General features: G+C 40.5%; 1 non-coding gene across 1 annotated transcript; it reads right to left on the bottom strand.

Annotated features, from left to right (window-relative positions):
• Positions 1-4,642: 4,642 nt before the first annotated feature.
• Positions 4,643-4,750, bottom strand: LOC130952232 (small nucleolar RNA R71). Its single transcript, XR_009074413.1, has one exon. It is a non-coding gene; the product is annotated as a small nucleolar RNA R71 (small nucleolar RNA).
• Positions 4,751-18,656: the final 13,906 nt, after the last annotated feature.

Raw genomic sequence — 18,656 nt, 5'->3', positions numbered from 1 at the left:
TACGAGTGAATATCTTAGAACAAGAATAAGTGTGAATTGAATAGAGAAACAATAGTACTTTGCATTAATTCTTGAGGAACAGCAGAGCTCCACACCTTAATCTATGAGGTGTAGAAACTCCACCGTTGAAAATACATAAGTAATGAAGGTCCAGGCATGGCCGAATGGCCAGCTGGTGCACGAAATTGCAATCACACTTTTGCAATTCCGCACAACTAACCAGCAAGTGCACTGGGTCGTCCAAGTAATACCTTACGTGAGTAAGGGTCGATCCCACGGAGATTGTCGGCTTGAAGCAAGCTATGGTTATCTTGTAACTCTTAGTCAGGATATCAATAATTCTCAGGTTTAATTGTGATGAGTGAAAGAACATGAAATAAATACTTGTTTTGCAGTAATGGAGAACAGGCTGAGGTTTTGGAGATGCTCTATCTTCTGAATCTCTGCTTTCCTACTGTCTTCTTCTTTAAGCACGCAAGGCTCCTTCCATGGCAAGCTGTATGTAGGGTTTCACCGTTGTCAATGGCTACCTCCCATCCTCTCAGTGAAAATGTTCAACGCGCTCTGTCACAGCACGACTATTCATCTGTCGGTTCTCAATCAGGTCGGAATAGAATCCAGTGATTCTTTTGCGTCTATCACTAACGCCCAGCTGATGAGCGGATAATTTGTATGCTTTTTGGCATTGTTTTTAGTATATTTTTAGTATGATCTAGTTAGTTTTTAGTATATTTTTATTAGTTTTTAGTTAAAATTCACTTTTCTGGACTTTACTATGAGTTTGTGTGTTTTTCTGTGATTTCAGGTATTTTCTGCCTGAAATTGAGGGACCTGAGCAAAAATCTGATCCAGAGACTCAAAAGGACTGCAGATGCTGTTGGATTCTGACCTCCCTGCACTCGAAGTGGATTTTCTGGAGCTACAGAAGCCCAATTGGCGCGCTCTCAACGGCGTTGGAAAGTAGACATCCTGGGCTTTCCAGCAATATATAATAGTCCATACTTTGCCCAAGATTTGATGGCCCAAACCGGCGTTCAAAGTCACCTCAAGAAATTCCAGCGTTAAACGCCGGAACTGGCACCTGATTGGGAGTTAAACGCCCAAACTGGCACTAAAGCTGGCGTTTAACTCCAAGGAGAGTCTCTACACGAAAAATCTTCATTGCTCAGCCCAAGCACACACCAAGTGGGCCCGGAAGTGGATTTTTATGTCATTTACTCATCTATGTACTAGTTTTCTATAAGTAGGACCTTTTACTATTGTATTAGGAGACTTTTGGTAGCTATCTTTGTTTTATGCTATCTTAGACCTTTGGGAGGCTGGCCATTCGGCCATGCCTAGACCTTGTTCTTATGTATTTTCAACGGTGGAGTTTCTACACACCATAGATTAAGGTGTGGAGCTCTGCTGTACCTCGAGTATTAATGCAATTACTATTGTTCTTCTATTCTATTCCGCTTGTTCTTTGTCCAAGATATCACTTGTTCTTCAACATGATGAAGGTGATGATTGACGCCCATCACCATTCTCACCCATGAACAAGGTGACTGACAACCATTCTTGTTCTACAAGCATCTGAGGCTTAGTGAATATCTCTTGGATTCCTGATTGCACGATGCATGGTTGATCGCCTGACAACCGAGTGCTCGCCTGACAAACGAGCCAACCATTCCGTGAGATCAGAGTCTTCGTGGTATAGGCAGGACCTGATGGCGGCATTCAAAAGAATCCGGAAGGTCTAAACCTTGTCTGTGGTATTCTGAGTAGGATTCAATGACTGAATGACTGCGACGTGCTTCAAACTCCTGAGGGCGGGGCGTTAGTGACAGACGCCAAAAGAATCAATGGATTCTATTCCGGTCTGATTGAGAACCGACAGATGAATTCCGCTATGCTGTGACGGAGCATATGCAATTGCTTTCACTGAGAGGATGGGAGGTAGCTGCTGACAACAGTGAAACCCTACACGAGCTTGCCATGGAAAGGAGTAAGAAGGATTGGATGAAGGCAGTAGGAAAGCAGAGAGACGGAAGGGAAGGCATCTTCATACGCTTGTCTGAAGCTCTTACACCAATGATATACATAAGTATCACTATCTTTATCTTTATATTATTTTCGTTCATCATCATATACAATTGAGTTTGCCTGACTAAGATTTACAAGATGACCATAGCTTGCTTCAATGCTAACAATCTCCGTGGGATCGACCCTTACTCACGTAAGGTATTACTTGGACGACCCAGTGCACTTGCTGGTTAGTTGTGCGAAGTTGTGTAATGCCATGGAATTGAACCACCAAGTTTTTGGAGTTCATGACCAGGGATTATGAGAGTTGTAAAAAGTATTGTTCACAATTTCGCGCACCAAGTTTTTGGCGCCGTTGCCGGGGATTGTTCAAGTTTTGAGCAAGCTTTTGGTAACAATGCCTGGGATTGTTCTAGTTGGACAATGACGGTTCATCTTGTTGCTTAGATTAGGTATTTATTTTTTTCGAAATTCTTGAAGATGAATTCTAGAGTTTCATGATGATTTGTTGAAATCTGGCTGGCTGAGAAGCCATGTCTAATCTGATTGGACCGAGGTTTCAACTTAACACCACAAGAGCTTGTTGATTTTCATCAATTTTGCTTTTGGAGCAGTGATCTGCTAAGGCTTGGCTGACCTTTGGTCATGTCTAGTGTTTTGGACCGAAGCTTTCCTTGAAAGCTTGGCTGGCTGTGAAGCCATGTCTAATGCCTGGACCGGAGTCTTAGACTAGCATTGCACTGATTCCTGGAATTCTCATTAAGAATTTTGATACCTTTTCCCACTTAATTTTCGAAAAACACAAAAAAAAAAAATTCACAAAAACCATAAAAACCAAAAAAAAAAATTTTCTCAAGAAGCATCAAATATTTTCTATTTCTTCATGTTTCTTGCTTTAGTCTAGTGTCTCATCTTAAGTTTGGTGTCAAATGCATGTTTTTGTTATATTTTTCGAATCCATGCATGTACTTCTTTGTTTTGATCTTTAAATTCTATTGACTTGAGTGTTCATGTGTCTCATATAGTGTTAGTAGCACACAAACTGCTAAGTTTGGTGTCTTGCATGCATTGTTAATTGATTCCTGTTGCATTTTGATTATTAAAAAAAAATCCAAAAATATTTTTAATTTTGTGTCTTCTCAAGTCAATGATACAAAGAATTGAAGATTCATAACATACTGCAGAGGAATTATACAGAAAAAGCTGAGCATTCAAAAATGCCCAGTAAAGAAGGCAGACTGGCGTTTAAACGCCAGCCAGGGTACCTGGTTGGGCGTTTAACGCCCAAAGAGGTAGCATTTTGGGCGTTAAACGCCAGAATGTATACCATTCTGGGCGTTTAACGCCAGGATGGTGCTAGGAGGAAGATTTTGTTTTCAAAATCAATTTTTTTCAAGTTTTCAAAGTTTTTCAGAATCAAATCTTTTTCAAATCATATCTTTTCAATCAAATATTTTCAAAATTAATTTCTTTCCTTTTTCAAAGATACTTACCAACAATTAATGATTTGATTGAACATTTTTTTGCCTTTTCTGTTGAGGGAGGTTTTATGTTTGAATCATATCTTTTCTTGTTAGGCAAGTCATTAATTTTTAGAATCATATCTTTTCAAATTGTTTTTAAAAATCAAATCTTTTTTTTTAAAAAAAAAATTTGTTTTCAAATCATATCTTCTAAAATTGTTTTCAAATCAAATCTTTTCAATCATATCTTCTTAACCACATATTTTTCAAAATAAGTCTTCAATCAAATCTTTTTAATTTCTAATTTCAAAATCTTTTTCAAAAATCACTTGATTTCTTTCTCACTTTTATTTTTGAAATCAATTAAGTGTTTTTCAAAATGTTTTCAAAATCTTTTTAATTTAATTTTCAAAAATTACCTTCCCCTCTTCCCACATCCTTCTATTTATGGAGTACTACTCCTTCTTAATGCACAATTCGAACTTCATCCAATTAAAGTTCGAATTCTTCTTCTTCTTCTTTCTTCTATTTTTCTTTTCCTCTGACACCTCAAGGAATCTCTATACTGTGACATAGAGGATTCCATATCTTCTTGTTCTCTTCTCTTTCATATGAGCAGGAGCAGAGACAAAGGCATTCTTGTTGAAGATGACCCTGAACCTGAAAGGACCTTGAAGAGAAAGCTAAGAGAAGCCAAAGCACAACTCTCTTTAGAGGACCTGACCGAATTCTTCAAAGAAGAAGAGGACATGGCAGCCGAAAACAACAATAATGCAAATAATGCAAGGAAGGTGCTGGGTGACTTCACTGCACCTACTCCTGATTTTTATGGGAGAAGCATCTCTATCCCTGCCATTGGAGCAAACAACTTTGAGCTTAAGCCTCAATTAGTTTCTCTAATGCAACAGAATTGCAAGTTCCATGGACTTCCAATGGAAGATCCTCATCAGTTCTTAGCTGAATTCTTGCAAATCTGTGACACAGTCAAGACTAATGGGGTTAACCCTGAGGTCTACAGACTGATGCTATTCCCTTTTGCTGTAAGAGACAGAGCTAGAATATGGTTGGATTCTCAATCTAAAGAAAGCCTGGACTCTTGGGAAAAGCTAGTCAGTGCCTTCTTGGCAAAGTTCTTTCCACCACAAAGATGGAGTAAGCTTAGAATGGAAGTCCAAACCTTCAGACAGAAGGATGGAGAATCCCTCTATGAAGCTTGGGAAAGATACAAACAATTAATCAGAAGATGTCCCTCAGACATGCTTTCTGAATGGAGCATCATAGGTATTTTCTATGATGGTCTCTCTGAACTATCTAAGATGTCCTTGGATAGCTCTGCTGGAGGATCTCTTCATCTGAAGAAGACGCCTGCAGAAGCTCAAGAATTGATTGAAATGGTTGCAAATAACCAATTCATGTACACTTCTGACAGGAATCCCGTGAACAATGGGACTAGTCAGAAGAAAGGAGTTCTTGAGATTGACACTCTGAATGCCATATTGGCTCAGAACAAGATATTGACTCAACAAGTCAATTTGATTTCTCAGAGTCTGTCTGGAATGCAAAATGCACCAAACAGTACTAAGGATGCTCATCTGAGGAGAAGCTTATGATCCTGAGAACCCTTCCATGGAAGAGGTGAATTACCTAGGAGAACCCTATGGAAACACCTATAATTCTTCATGGAGAAATCACCCAAATCTCTCAGGAAGAATCAAGAGAGACCTCAACAAGGTTTCAATAACAATAATGGTGGAAGAAACAGGTTTAGCAATAGCAAGCCTTTTCCATCATCTTCTCAGCAACAGACAGAGAGTTCTAAGTAGAATACTTCTGACTTAGCAACAATGGTCTCTGATCTAATAAAGACCACTCAAAGTTTCATGAATGAAACAAGGTCCTCCATCAGAAATTGGAAGGACAAGTGGGTCAGCTGAGCAAGAAAGTTACTGAACTCCCTCCTAGCACTCTCCCAAGTAATACAGAAGAAAATCCAAAAGGAGAGTGCAAAGCCATAGACATGGCCGAATATGGAGAGGAAAGAGAGGAGGACGCCACTGAGGAAGACCTCAGTGGGCGTGTACCAATCTCCTCTGAGTTCCTCAATGAAGAACAATGGGAATCTGAGGCTCAAAATGAGACCATAGAGATTCCATTGGACTTACTTCTGCCATTCATGAGCTCTGATGAGTATTCTTCCTCTGAAGAGGATGAGTCACTGAAGAGCAAGTTGCTAAATACCTTGGAGCAATCATGGAGCTAAATGACAAGTTATTTGGAAATGAGACTTGGGAGGATGAACCACCTTTGCTCACCAAAGAACTGGATGACTTGTCTAGGCAGAAACTGCCTCAAAAGAGGCAGGATCCTGGGAAGTTTTCTATACCTTGTACCATAGGCACCATGACCTTCAAGAAGGCCTTGTGTGACTTAGGGTCAAGTGTAAACCTCATGCCCCTCTCTGTAATGGAGAAATTAGGGATCTTTGAGGTGCAAGCTGCAAGAATCTCATTAGAGATGGCAGACAATTCAAGAAAACAAGCTCATGGACTTGTAGAGAATGTTTTGGTGAAGATTGAAGACCATTACATCCCTACTGATTTCATAGTCCTAGAGACTGGGAAGTGCATGGATGAATCCATCATCCTTGGCAGACCCTTCCTAGCCACAGCAAAGGCTGTGATTGATGTTGATAGAGGAGAGTTGATCATTTAAGTGAATGGAGAATCCTTGGTGTTTAAGGCCCAAGGACACCCCTCTATCATCATGGAGAGGAAGCATAAAGAGCTTCTCTCAAAACAGAGCCAAGCAGAGCCCCCACAGTCAAACTCTAAGTTTGGTGTTGGGAGGCCACAACCAAACTCTAAGTTTGGTGTTGAACCCCCACATTCAAACTCTAAGTTTGGTGTTGAGAGGTTCCAACACGGTTCTGAGTATTTCTGAGGCTCCATGAGAGACCTCTGTCAAGCTAATGACATTAAAGAAGCGCTTGTTGGGAGGCAACCCAATATTTTATAGTTTACTATTTTCTTTTGTTATTTTATCTTTTTTGTAGGTTGATGATCATAAGAAATCACAAAAACAATGAAAAAAAGCAAAAACAGAATGAAAAACAGGAAGAAAAACAGCACACCCTGGAGGAGAAGAAGCTGGCGTTCAAACGCCAGTAATGCTAGCTGTTGGGCGTTTAACGCCCAGTCTGGCACCATTCTGGGCGTTTAACGCCAGAAAGGGGCACCAGACTGGCGTTAAACGCCAGTAAAGGGCAACAACCTGGCGTTAAACGCCAGGAATGGGCACCAGCCCGGCGTTTAACGCCAGAAATAGCTCAAAACGTGATTTTGAGCAACATTTGGTGCAGGGATGACTTTTCCTTGACACCACAGGATCTGTGGACCCCACAGGACCCCACCATCACTCTCTCTCTTCTTCCCCCATTCACCAATCACCTCAATACCTCTTCCCCAAAAACCCAATCCCATCTTTCTCTTCACCACTCACATCCATCCTTCATAAAACCCCACCAACCTCACCCTTCAAATTCAAACCACTTTCCCTCCCAAACCCACCCATCATGGCCGAACCATTACCCCCCTCTCTCCTATATATACCCTTCTTCAACCCTTCATTTTCACACAACCTAAACACCCCTTCTTTCCCTTCTTGGCCGAACACACCCCCTTCCCCCTCTTCCTCATTTCTTCTTCTTCTACTTTCTTCTTTCTTCTTTTGCTCGGGGACGAGCAAACATTTTAAGTTTGGTGTGGTAAAAGCGTTGCTTTTTCGTTTTTCCATAACCATTTATGGCATCCAAGGCCGGAGAAACCTCTAGAAAGAGGAAAGGGAAGGCAAAGGCTTCCACCTCCGAGTCATGGGAGATGGATAGATTCCTCTCAAGGGTGCATCAAGTCCACTTCTATGAAGTTGTGGCCTTGAAGAAGGTGATCCCCGAAGTCCCCTTTTCACTCAAAAAGGGTGAATATCCGGAGATCCGCCATGAGATCCGAAGAAGAGGTTGGGAAGTACTTACCAACCCCATTCAACAAGTCGGAATCTTGATGGTTCAAGAGTTCTATGCCAATGCATGGATCACCAAGAACCATGACCAAAGTGTGAACCCGAATCCAAAGAATTATCTCACTATGGTTCGGGGGAAATACTTGGATTTTAGTCCGGAGAGTGTGAGGGTGGCGTTCAACTTGCCTATGATGCAAGGAGATGAGCACCCTTACACTAGAAGGGTCAACTTTGATCAAAGGTTGGACCAAGTCCTCACAATCATATGTGAAGAGGGCGCACAATGGAAGCAAGATTCAAGAGGAAAGCCGGTTCAATTGAGAAGGCATGACCTCAAGCCCGTGGCTAGAGGATGGTTAGAGTTCATACAACGCTCAATCATTCCCACTAGCAACCGGTCCGAAGTTACCATAGACCGGGCCATCATGATCCATAGCATCATGATTGGAGAAGAAATAGAAGTTCATGAGGTTATAGCCCAAGAACTCTACAAGTTGGAGTTGACATAGAAGGAGACACCCCCATTGATGAGGACAAGCCCATCACCAAGAAAAAGATGGAGTACACAAGAGACCCCTCTCATCAAGAAATCCCTGAGATACCTCAAGGGATGCACTTTCCTCCACAAAACTATTGGGAGTAATTAAACACCTCCCTAGGGGAATTGAGTTCCAACATGGGACAACTAAGGGTGGAGCATCAAGAACACTCCCTCATTCTCCATGAAATTAGAGAAGACCAAAGAATCATGAGGGAGGAGCAACAAAGACAAGGAAGAGACATTGAGGAGCTCAAGCACTCCATAGGATCTTCAAGAGCAAGAAAGAGCCGCCATCACTAAGGTGGACCCGTTCCTTGATTTCCTTGTTCTTTATTCTTCTATTTTTCGATTTTTATGCTTTATGTTTGTCCATGTTTGCGTCTTGTGATCATTAGTGTCTTAGTGTCTATGCCTTAAAGTTATGAATGTCCTATGAATCCATCACCTCTCTTGAATAAAAACGTGCTTAATTGAAAAGGAAAGAATTGCATGAATTCTGAATTTTATAATAGTTTAATTATTTTGATGTGGTGGCAACACTTTTGTTCTCTGAATGTATGCTTGAACAGTGTATATGTCTTTTGAATTTGTGGTTCATGAATGTTGGCTCTTGAAAGAATGATGAAAAAGGAGACATGTTACTGAGGATCTGAAAAATCATTAAAAATGATTCTTGAAGCAAAAAAAAAAAAAAAAATTTCGAAAAAAAAAAAATTCGAAAAAAAAAAGAAAAAAAAAAAAAAAAGAAAGAAATAAAGTTGTGATCCAAGGCAAATAAGAGTGTGCTTAAGAACCCTGGACACCTCTAACTGGGGACTTTAGCAAAGCTGAGTCACAATCTGAAAAGGTTCACCCAATTATGTGTCTGTGGCATGTATGTATCCGGTGGTAATACTGGAAGACAGAGTGCTTTGGGCCACGGCCAAGACTCAAGAAATAGCTATGTTCAAGAATCATCATACTTTACTAGGAGAATCATTAACACTATCTGGATTCTGAGTTCCTAAAGAAGCCAATCATTCTGAATTACAAGGGATAGAGTGAGATGCCAAAACTATTCAGAGACAAAAAGTTAAAAGCCCCGCTCATCTAATTAATACTAATCTTCATAGATGTTTTTGGAGTTCATTGCATATTCTCTTCTTTTTATCTTATTTGATTTTCAGTTGCTTGGGGACAAGCAACAATTTAAGTTTGGTGTTGTGATGAGCGGATAATTTGTATGCTTTTTGGCATTGTTTTTAGTATATTTTTAGTATGATCTAGTTAGTTTTTAGTATATTTTATTAGTTTTTAGTTAAAATTCACTTTTCTGGACTTTACTATGAGTTTGTGTGTTTTTCTGTGATTTCAGGTATTTTCTGGCTGAAATTGAGGGACCTGAGCAAAAATCTGATCCAGAGACTCAAAAGGACTGCAGATGCTGTTGGATTCTGACCTCCCTGCACTTGCAGTGGATTTTCTGGAGCTACAGAAGCCCAATTGGCGCGCTCTCAACGGCGTTGGAAAGTAGACATCCTGGGCTTTCCAGCAATATATAATAGTCCATACTTTGCCCAAGATTTGATGGCCCAAACCGGCGTTCAAAGTCACCTCAAGAAATTCCAGCGTTAAACGCCGGAACTGGCACCTGATTGGGAGTTAAACGCCCAAACTGGCACTAAAGCTGGCGTTTAACTCCAAGGAGAGTCTCTACACGAAAAAGCTTCATTGCTCAGCCCAAGCACACACCAAGTGGGCCCGGAAGTGAATTTTTATGTCATTTACTCATCTATGTACTAGTTTTCTATAAGTAGGACCTTTTACTATTGTATTAGGAGACTTTTGGTAGCTATCTTTGTTTTATGCTATCTTAGACCTTTGGGAGGCTGGCCATTCGGCCATGCCTAGACCTTGTTCTTATGTATTTTCAACGGTGGAGTTTCTACACACCATAGATTAAGGTGTGGAGCTCTGCTGTACCTCGAGTATTAATGCAATTACTATTGTTCTTCTATTCTATTCCGCTTGTTCTTTGTCCAAGATATCACTTGTTCTTCAACATGATGAAGGTGATGATTGACGCCCATCACCATTCTCACCCATGAACAAGGTGACTGACAACCATTCTTGTTCTACAAGCATCTGAGGCTTAGTGAATATCTCTTGGATTCCTGATTGCACGATGCATGGTTGATCGCCTGACAACCGAGTGCTCGCCTGACAAACGAGCCAACCATTTCGTGAGATCAGAGTCTTCGTGGTATAGGCAGGACCTGATGGCGGCATTCAAGAGAATCCGGAAGGTCTAAACCTTGTCTGTGGTATTCTGAGTAGGATTCAATGACTGAATGACTGCGACGTGCTTCAAACTCCTGAGGGCGGGGCGTTAGTGACAGACGCCAAAAGAATCAATGGATTCTATTCCGGTCTGATTGAGAACCGACAGATGAATTCCGCTATGCTGTGACGGAGCATATGCAATTGCTTTCACTGAGAGGATGGGAGGTAGCTGCTGACAACAGTGAAACCCTACACGAGCTTGCCATGGAAAGGAGTAAGAAGGATTGGATGAAGGCAGTAGGAAAGCAGAGAGACGGAAGGGAAGGCATCTTCATACGCTTGTCTGAAGCTCTTACACCAATGATATACATAAGTATCACTATCTTTATCTTTATATTATTTTCGTTCATTATCATATACAATTGAGTTTGCCTGACTAAGATTTACAAGATGACCATAGCTTGCTTCAATGCTAACAATCTCCGTGGGATCGACCCTTACTCACGTAAGGTATTACTTGGACGACCCAGTGCACTTGCTGGTTAGTTGTGCGAAGTTGTGTAATGCCATGGAATTAAACCACCAAGTTTTTGGAGTTCATGACCAGGGATTATGAGAGTTGTGAAAAGTATTGTTCACAATTTCGCGCACCACCAGCCTTCAGGAGTTTGAAGCTCGTCACAGTCATTCAATCCTTGAATCCTACTCAGAATACCACAGATAAGGTTTAGACCTTCTGGATTCTCTTGAATGCCGCCATCAATTCTAGCTTATACCATGAAGATTCTGATTAAGGAATCCAAGAGATATCTACTCAATCTAAGGTAGAACGGAGGTGGTTGTCAGGCACACGTTCATAGGTGAGAATGATGATGAGTGTCACGGATCATCACATTCATCAGGTTTAGGAACAAGTGATATCTTAGAATAGAAGCAAGCATGATTGAATGAAAAACAGTAGTAATTGCATTAATCCATCAAGACACAGCAGAGCTCCTCACCCCAACTATGGGGTTTAGAGACTCATGCCATAGAAGATACAATAAGAAACGTGTAAAGTGTCATGAGGTAGAGATACAATGTCAAAAGGTCCTATTAATAGTGAACTAGTAACCTAGGATACACAGAAATGAGTAAATGACGTAAAAATCCACGTCCGGGGTCCACTTGGTGTGTGCTTGGGCTGAGCATTGAAGCTTTTAAGGGTAGAGACTTTTTCTGGAGTTAAACGCCAGCTTTTATGCCAGTTTGGGCGTTTAACTCCAATTTTTATGCCAGTTCCGGCGTTAAACGTCGGGAATTCTGAAGCTGATTTGCAACGCCGGTTTGGGCCATCAAAGCTCGGGCAAAGTATAAACTATTATACATTGCTGGAAAGCCCAGGATGTCCACTTTTCAACGCAATTGAGAGTGTGCCAATTGGGCTTCTGTAGCTCTAGAAAATCCACTTCGAGTGCAGGGAGGTCAGAATCCAACAGCATCTGCAGTCCTTTTTAGCCTCTGAATTAGATTTTTGCTTAGGTCTCTCAATTTCAGCCAGAAAATACCTGAAATCATAGAAAAATACACAAACTCATAGTAAAGCCCAGAAAAGTGAATTTTAACTTAAAACTAATAAAAATATAATAAAAACTAACTAAAATATACTAAAAACATACAAAAAACAATGCCAAAAAGCGTATAAATTATCCGCTCATCACAACACCAAACTTAAATTGTTGCTTGTCCCCAAGCAACTGAAAATCAAATAGAATAAAAATAAGAGAATATACTATAGACTCCAAAATATCAAAGAAACTTAGCTCCAATTAGATGAGCGGAACTAGTAGCTTTTTGCTTCTGAACAGTTTTGGCATCTCACTTTATCCTTTGAAGTTTAGAATGATTGACATCTATAGGAACTCAGAATTCAGATAGTGTTTATTGATTCTCCTAGTTAAGTATGATGATTCTTGAATATAGCTACTTTATGAGTCTTGACTGTGGCCCAAAGCACTTTGTCTTCCAGTATTACCACCGGATACATATATGCCACAGACACATAACTGGGTGAACCTTTTCAGGTTGTGACCTAGCTTTGCTAGAGTCCCCAATTAGAGGTGTCCAGGGTTCTTAAGCACACTCTTTTTGCCTTGGATCACTTTTAAAAAATATTTTTTTTTTGCTTTTTCTTGCTTCAAGAATCAAAATTGATGATTTTTCAGATCCTCAATAACATTTCTCCTTTTCCATTATTCTTTCAAGAGCCAACAAGTTTAACATTCTTTACTCAACAAATTCAAAAGACATATGCACTGTTCAAGCATTCATTCAGAAAACAAAAAGTATTGTCACCACATCAAACTAATTCAACTAGTTTCAGAGATGAATTCGAAATCCTGTACTTCTTGTTCTTTTGTGATTGAAGCATTTTTTCATTTAAGAGAGGTGATGGATTCATAGGACATTCATAGCTTTAAGACATGAACTTTAAATTTTATTAATCATGAAATAAGAACAAGACTCAAAGATAATTATAAAAGAAGACTAATAATAATAGAAAACAGAAAATTAAAAATGGAAATTTAAATGACTCTAAAATTGATTCCTAATGATAGAGGTTATCACAGAGTTAGGACTCAACAACCTTGATTTTGAGAAGTGGATGCTCCCTCAACTTGTGGGGTGTTTGATCCTTCAAGGGAGAGCTTCTGGCGCTTCAGCTCCTGTAGCTCACGCCCCTGCTTCTCTTGTTCCTTCAGCAATTTGCAGAGCATGAAATTTTGATTCTGCTGTTCTTCCTTAATTTGTTCCATAGCTTCTTGCAGCTTGGCAACAGATGCTTCTAGGCGGGTCCAGTAGTCAATTTCAGGAAGTTCAGGGAGGAACTCCTGCGCCCTCCTTTTGATAGAGTTATCTTGCATTTGTCCTTCTATTGACTTCTTGGTGATTGGGTGTTCAATTAGAATGAATTTATCTACTCCCATCCTCACCCCAGCATCTTTACATAGCAAAGAGATTAAGCTTGGGTAAGCCAGTTTGGCTTCAGTGGAGTTCTTGTTTGCAATTGTGTAAATCTCACAAGCAATCAAATGATGAATCTCCACTTCTTTTCCTAGCATAATGCAATGAATCATCACTGCTCTATTGATAGTGACCTCAGAACGGTTACTAGTGGGCAAAATAGAACGCCCAATGAAGTCTAACCAACCTCTTGCAATTGGTTTGAGATCCCCCCTCTTGAGTTAGTTTGGGACACCTTTTGAATTGGTCATCCACTTGGTTCCAGGGAGGCATATGTCCTCTAGAACTTGATCCAACCCTTTATCTACTCTCACCATTCTCCTATTAAAGGATTCAGGATCATCTTGTAGTTGAGGCAATTTGAAGACCTCTCTTATTTTGTCCAGATGGAAGTAAATAATTCTCCCTCTGAACATGGTTCTGTAGGTATGAAAAGCAGTTCCAGTCATTCTCTGCTTATCTGTCAGCCACATATTTGAGTAGAATTCCTGAACCATGTTTCTTCCAACCTTTGTCTCAGGGTTGGTTAGAACTTCCCATCCTTTGTTTCGAATTTGCTCTTGGATCTCGGGATATTCATCTTCTTTCAGATCAAATTTAACTTCCGGGATCACTGACCTTAGACCCATTATTTTGTTGTAATGGTCTGCATGTTCTTTGGTTAAGAACTTCTCTTGACTCCAAAGATCCTTTGGAGCATTCCCTTTCTTGCCTCTTGAATTGGTTTGTTTTCCTTTGGGAGCCATGATCTTGATAAGCCTTAGCTTAGTGATCACGGAAAAACACACCAAACTTAGAGGTTTGCTTGTCCTCAAGCAAAAGAAAGGAAAGAGGAGAGAGAGAAGGAGAGCAAATTCGAATGGTGGGGAAAGGGGGATGGCCGAACGTATATTTATAAGGGAGGGGGAGAGATTTCGAAAATTTTGAGGGAGATTTGAGAAGATATGGAAAGAATTTGAGAAGATATTTGAGTTTTTGAAGAAGATTTGGAAAGGATTTGAAAGAGATTTGAAGAATGATTTTAATTTTTTTTTTGAAAATTGAAGGTGATTGATGAAAGTTTGAAATGTGTTTATACAGAAAATTATGGATCAAAACAAGAAAGTTTGAAAAAATTTGAAGTGGAAAGCAAAATCTCTGTCCCCCACCTATCTGGCGTTAAACGCCCAGAATGGTATCCATTCTGGCATTTAACGCCCAAATGTTGGCCATTATGGGCATTTAACGCCCAGCCAGGTACCCTGGCTGGTGTTAAATGCCAGAAACCCCTTCATCACTGGGCGTTTTGCTAAACGCCCAGGATGCTGCACACCTGGCGTTAAACGCCCAGAATGGTGCCCATTCTGGTGTTTAACGCCCAAAATGGTACCTTTACTGGCGTTAAACGCCCAGAATGGTATCCATTCTGGCGTTTAACGCCCAGAGTACCCCTTACTGGCATTTTTTCGCCAGCAAGCTCCTTTTCTCTACTTTTTGCACTGAATCCTTCTGTAACTCTGTGAATTCCTCCAATTTTGATGATCACCCCTTGAGAATATGTATCAAACTTTTATTAAATAAAATAGATAACCTGCTAATGACTGGGTTGCCTCCCAGCAAGCACTTTTTTATTGTCTTTAGCTGGACCTTTACTGAGATTCATTCAAGCCTCAGTTTTGAGCATTCTTGCTCAAAATTGCTTTCAAGATAATGTTTGATCCTCTGTCCATTAACAATGAACTTTTTATCAGAATCAATATCCTGAAGCTCCATATATCCATATGGTGACACTTCTGTAATCACATACGGACCCCTCCATCGGGACTTAAGTTTTCCTGGGAATAGTCTGAGCCTAGAGTTGAAGAGCAGAACTTTTTGTCCTGGTTCAAAGACTCTAGATGACAACTTCTTGTCATGCCACTTCTTTGCCTTTTCCTTATAAATTTTTGCATTTTCAAAGGCACTGAGTCTAAATTCATCTAGCTCATTTAGCTGGAGTAATCTTTTTTCACCAGCTAACTTAGCATCCAGGTTTAGGAATCTGGTTGCCCAGTAGGCTTTATGTTCCAGTTCCACGGGCAGATGACAGGCCTTGCCATACACAAGTTGGTATGGAGAGGTTCCTATAGGAGTCTTGAATGCTGTTCTGTATGCGCACAGAGCATCATCCAAGCTCTTTGCACAATCCTTTCAACGGGCAATCACAGTCCGTTCCAGGATTCTTTTTAGCTCTCTGTTAGAGACTTCAGCTTGCCCATTTGTCTGTGGATGATACGGAGTTGCTACTTTGTGGCTAATTCCATATCGGATCATAGCAGAGTACAGCTGTTTGTTGCAGAAATGAGTGCCCCCATCACTGATTAGTACTCTGGGAACACCAAATCTGCTGAATATGTGTTTCTGGAGGAATTTCAGCACGGTCTTAGTATCATTATTGGGTGTGGCAATTGCTTCTACCCATTTAGATACATAGTCTACTGCCGCCAGAATATAAGTGTTTGAGTATGATGGTGGGAACGGACCCATGAAGTCAATACCCCATACATCAAATAATTCAATCTCTAAGATCCCTTGTTGAGGCATTGCATAACCATGAGGCAAGTTACCAGCTCTTTGGCAACTGTCATAGTTACGCACAAACTCTCAGGCATCCCTATAGAGAGTAGGCCAGTAGAAGCCGCATTGGAGGACTTTAGTGGCTGTTCGCTCACTTCCGAAATGTCCCCTATACTGTGATCCATGGCAATGCCATAGGATCCTTTGTGCTTCCTCTATAAGTACACATCTGCAGATCATTCCGTCTGCACATCTCTTAAAGAGATATGGCTCATCCCATAGGTAGTACTTGGCATCTGAAATTAATTTTTTTCTTTGCAACCTGCTGTACTCCTGGGGTATGAACCTCACAGCTTTATAGTTTGCAATATCTACAAACCATGGTTCTTCCTAAATGGCAAAGAGTTGCTCATCTGGAAAGGTCTCAGAGATCTCAGTAGAGGGGAGGGACGCCCCAGCTATTGGTTCTTTCCGGGACAAGTGATCAGCTACTGGTGGACAAAATTGTGATCCTCTTTGTATTTGCATGAGATTTAAAAATTGGCTCTATTGGAATTTATGATCACAACTTCATTCAACTTAACCAGCAAGTGTACTGGGTCATCCAAGTAATACCTTACATGAGTAAGGGTCGATCCCACAGAGATTGTTGGTATGAAGCAAGCTATGGTCACCTTGTAAATCTCAGTTAGGCAGATTAAATGGTTATGGGTTTCGAAAATTAATAATAAATAGAAAATAAAAAGGGATAGAAATACTTATGTAAATCAATAGTGGGAATTTCAGATAGGCGTGTGGAGATGCTAGAATCCTTTCGAATCTCTACTTTCTTATTGCTTTCATCCAATCCTTCTTACTCCTTTCCATGGCAAGCTGTATGTAGGGCATCACCATCATCAATGGCTACTTTTAATCCTCTCGGGAAAATGGTCCTATGCGCTGTCACTGCACGGCTAATCGTCTGGAGGCATCACCCTTGTTGATGGCTACATCCCATCCTCTCAGTGAAAATGGTCCAAATGCTCTGTCACAGCACGGCTAATCATCTGTCGATTCTCAATCAGGTTGGAGTAGAATCCATTTATTCTTTTGCATTTGTCATCATGCCCAACCTTCAGGAGTTTAAAGCTCGTCACAGTCATTCAATACCGGAATCCTACTCGGAATACCACAGACAAGGTTAAACTTTCTGGATTCTCAGGATCCTATTCGGAATACCACAGACAAGGTTAGACTTTTCAGATCCCCATGAATGCCGCCATCTATCTAGCTTATACCACGAAGATTCTGTTGGGGAATCTAAGAGATATGCGCCCGGCCTACGGTAGAACGGAAGTGGTTGTCAATCACGCACGTTCATAGGTGAGAATGATGATGAGTGTCACGGATCATCACATTCATCAAAGTGTTGTGCAACGTATATCTTGGAATAAGAATAAAGGAGAATTGAATAGAAAGTAATAATAATTGTATTGAAACTTGAGGTACAGCAGAGCTCCACACCCTTAATCTATGGTGTGCAGAAACTCCACCGTTGAAAATACATAAGTGAAAGGTTCAGGCATGGACGAATGGCCAGCCCCCTAAATGATCAAAAGACCGAATGATCAAAGACTAAAACAGTCAAAGATTAAACTGTCAAAAGATGATGTCTAATACAATAGTAAATTATCCTATTTATACTAGACTAGCTACTAGGGTTTACATGAGTAAGTAATTGATGCATAAATCCACTTCCGGGGCCCACTTGGTGTATGCTTGGGCTGAGCTTGATCTATCCACGATATGAGGCTTCTCTTGGAGTTGAACTCCAAGTTATAACGTGTTTTGGGCGTTCAAATCCGGATCATGACGTGTTTCTGGCGTTTAACTTCAGACAGCAGCATGTACTTGGCGTTCAACGCCAATTTATGTCGTCAATTTCCGAATAAAGTATGAACTATTATATATTGCTGGAAAGCTCTGGATGTCTACTTTACAATGCCGTTGAGTGCACGCCATTTGGAGTTCTGTAGCTCCATAAAACCCATTTCGAGTGCAGGGAGGTCAGATTCCAACAGCATCAGCAGTCCTTTTGTCAGCCTTTTTTCAGAGTTTTGCTCAAGTCCCTCAATTTCAGCTAGAAATTACCTGAAAATACAGAAAAACACACAAACTCATAGTGAAGTCCAGAAATATGAATTTAACATAAAAACTAATGAAAACATCCCTAAAAGTAGCTTGAACTTACTAAAAACTACCTAAAAACAATGCCAAAAAGCGTATAAATTATCCGCTCATCACAACACCAAACTTAAATTGTTGCTTGTCCCCAAGCAACTGAAAATCAATTAGGATAAAAAGAAGAGAATATACTGTGAATTTCAAAATATCAATGAATATTAATTCTACTTAGATGAGCGGGACTTGTAACTTTTTGCTTCTGAATAGTTTTGGCATCTCACTTTTTCCTTTGAAGTTTAGAATGATTGGCTTCTCTTAGGAACTTAGAATTTTGGATAGTGTTATTGACTTTCCTAGTTAAGCATGTTGATTCTTTGAACACAGCTACTTATGAGTCTTGGGCCGTGGCCCTAAGCATTTTGTTTTCCAGTATTACCACCGGATACATAAATGCCACAAACACATAACTGGGTGAACCTTTTCAGATTGTGACTCAGCTTTGCTAAAGTCCCCAGTTAGAGGTGTCCAGAGCTCTTAAGCACACTCTTTTTGCTTTGGATCACGACTTTAACCACTTAGTCTCAAGCTTTTCACTTGGACCTTCATGACACAAGCACAAGGTTAGGGACAGCTTGATTTAGCCGCTTAGG

This window comes from Arachis stenosperma, chromosome 9 (genome assembly GCF_014773155.1).
Source record: "Arachis stenosperma cultivar V10309 chromosome 9, arast.V10309.gnm1.PFL2, whole genome shotgun sequence".
Lineage (NCBI taxonomy): Eukaryota > Viridiplantae > Streptophyta > Magnoliopsida > Fabales > Fabaceae > Arachis > Arachis stenosperma.
Note: the sequence above shows the minus strand (reverse complement) of the source record. Positions and strands in the feature narration are given on the sequence as shown.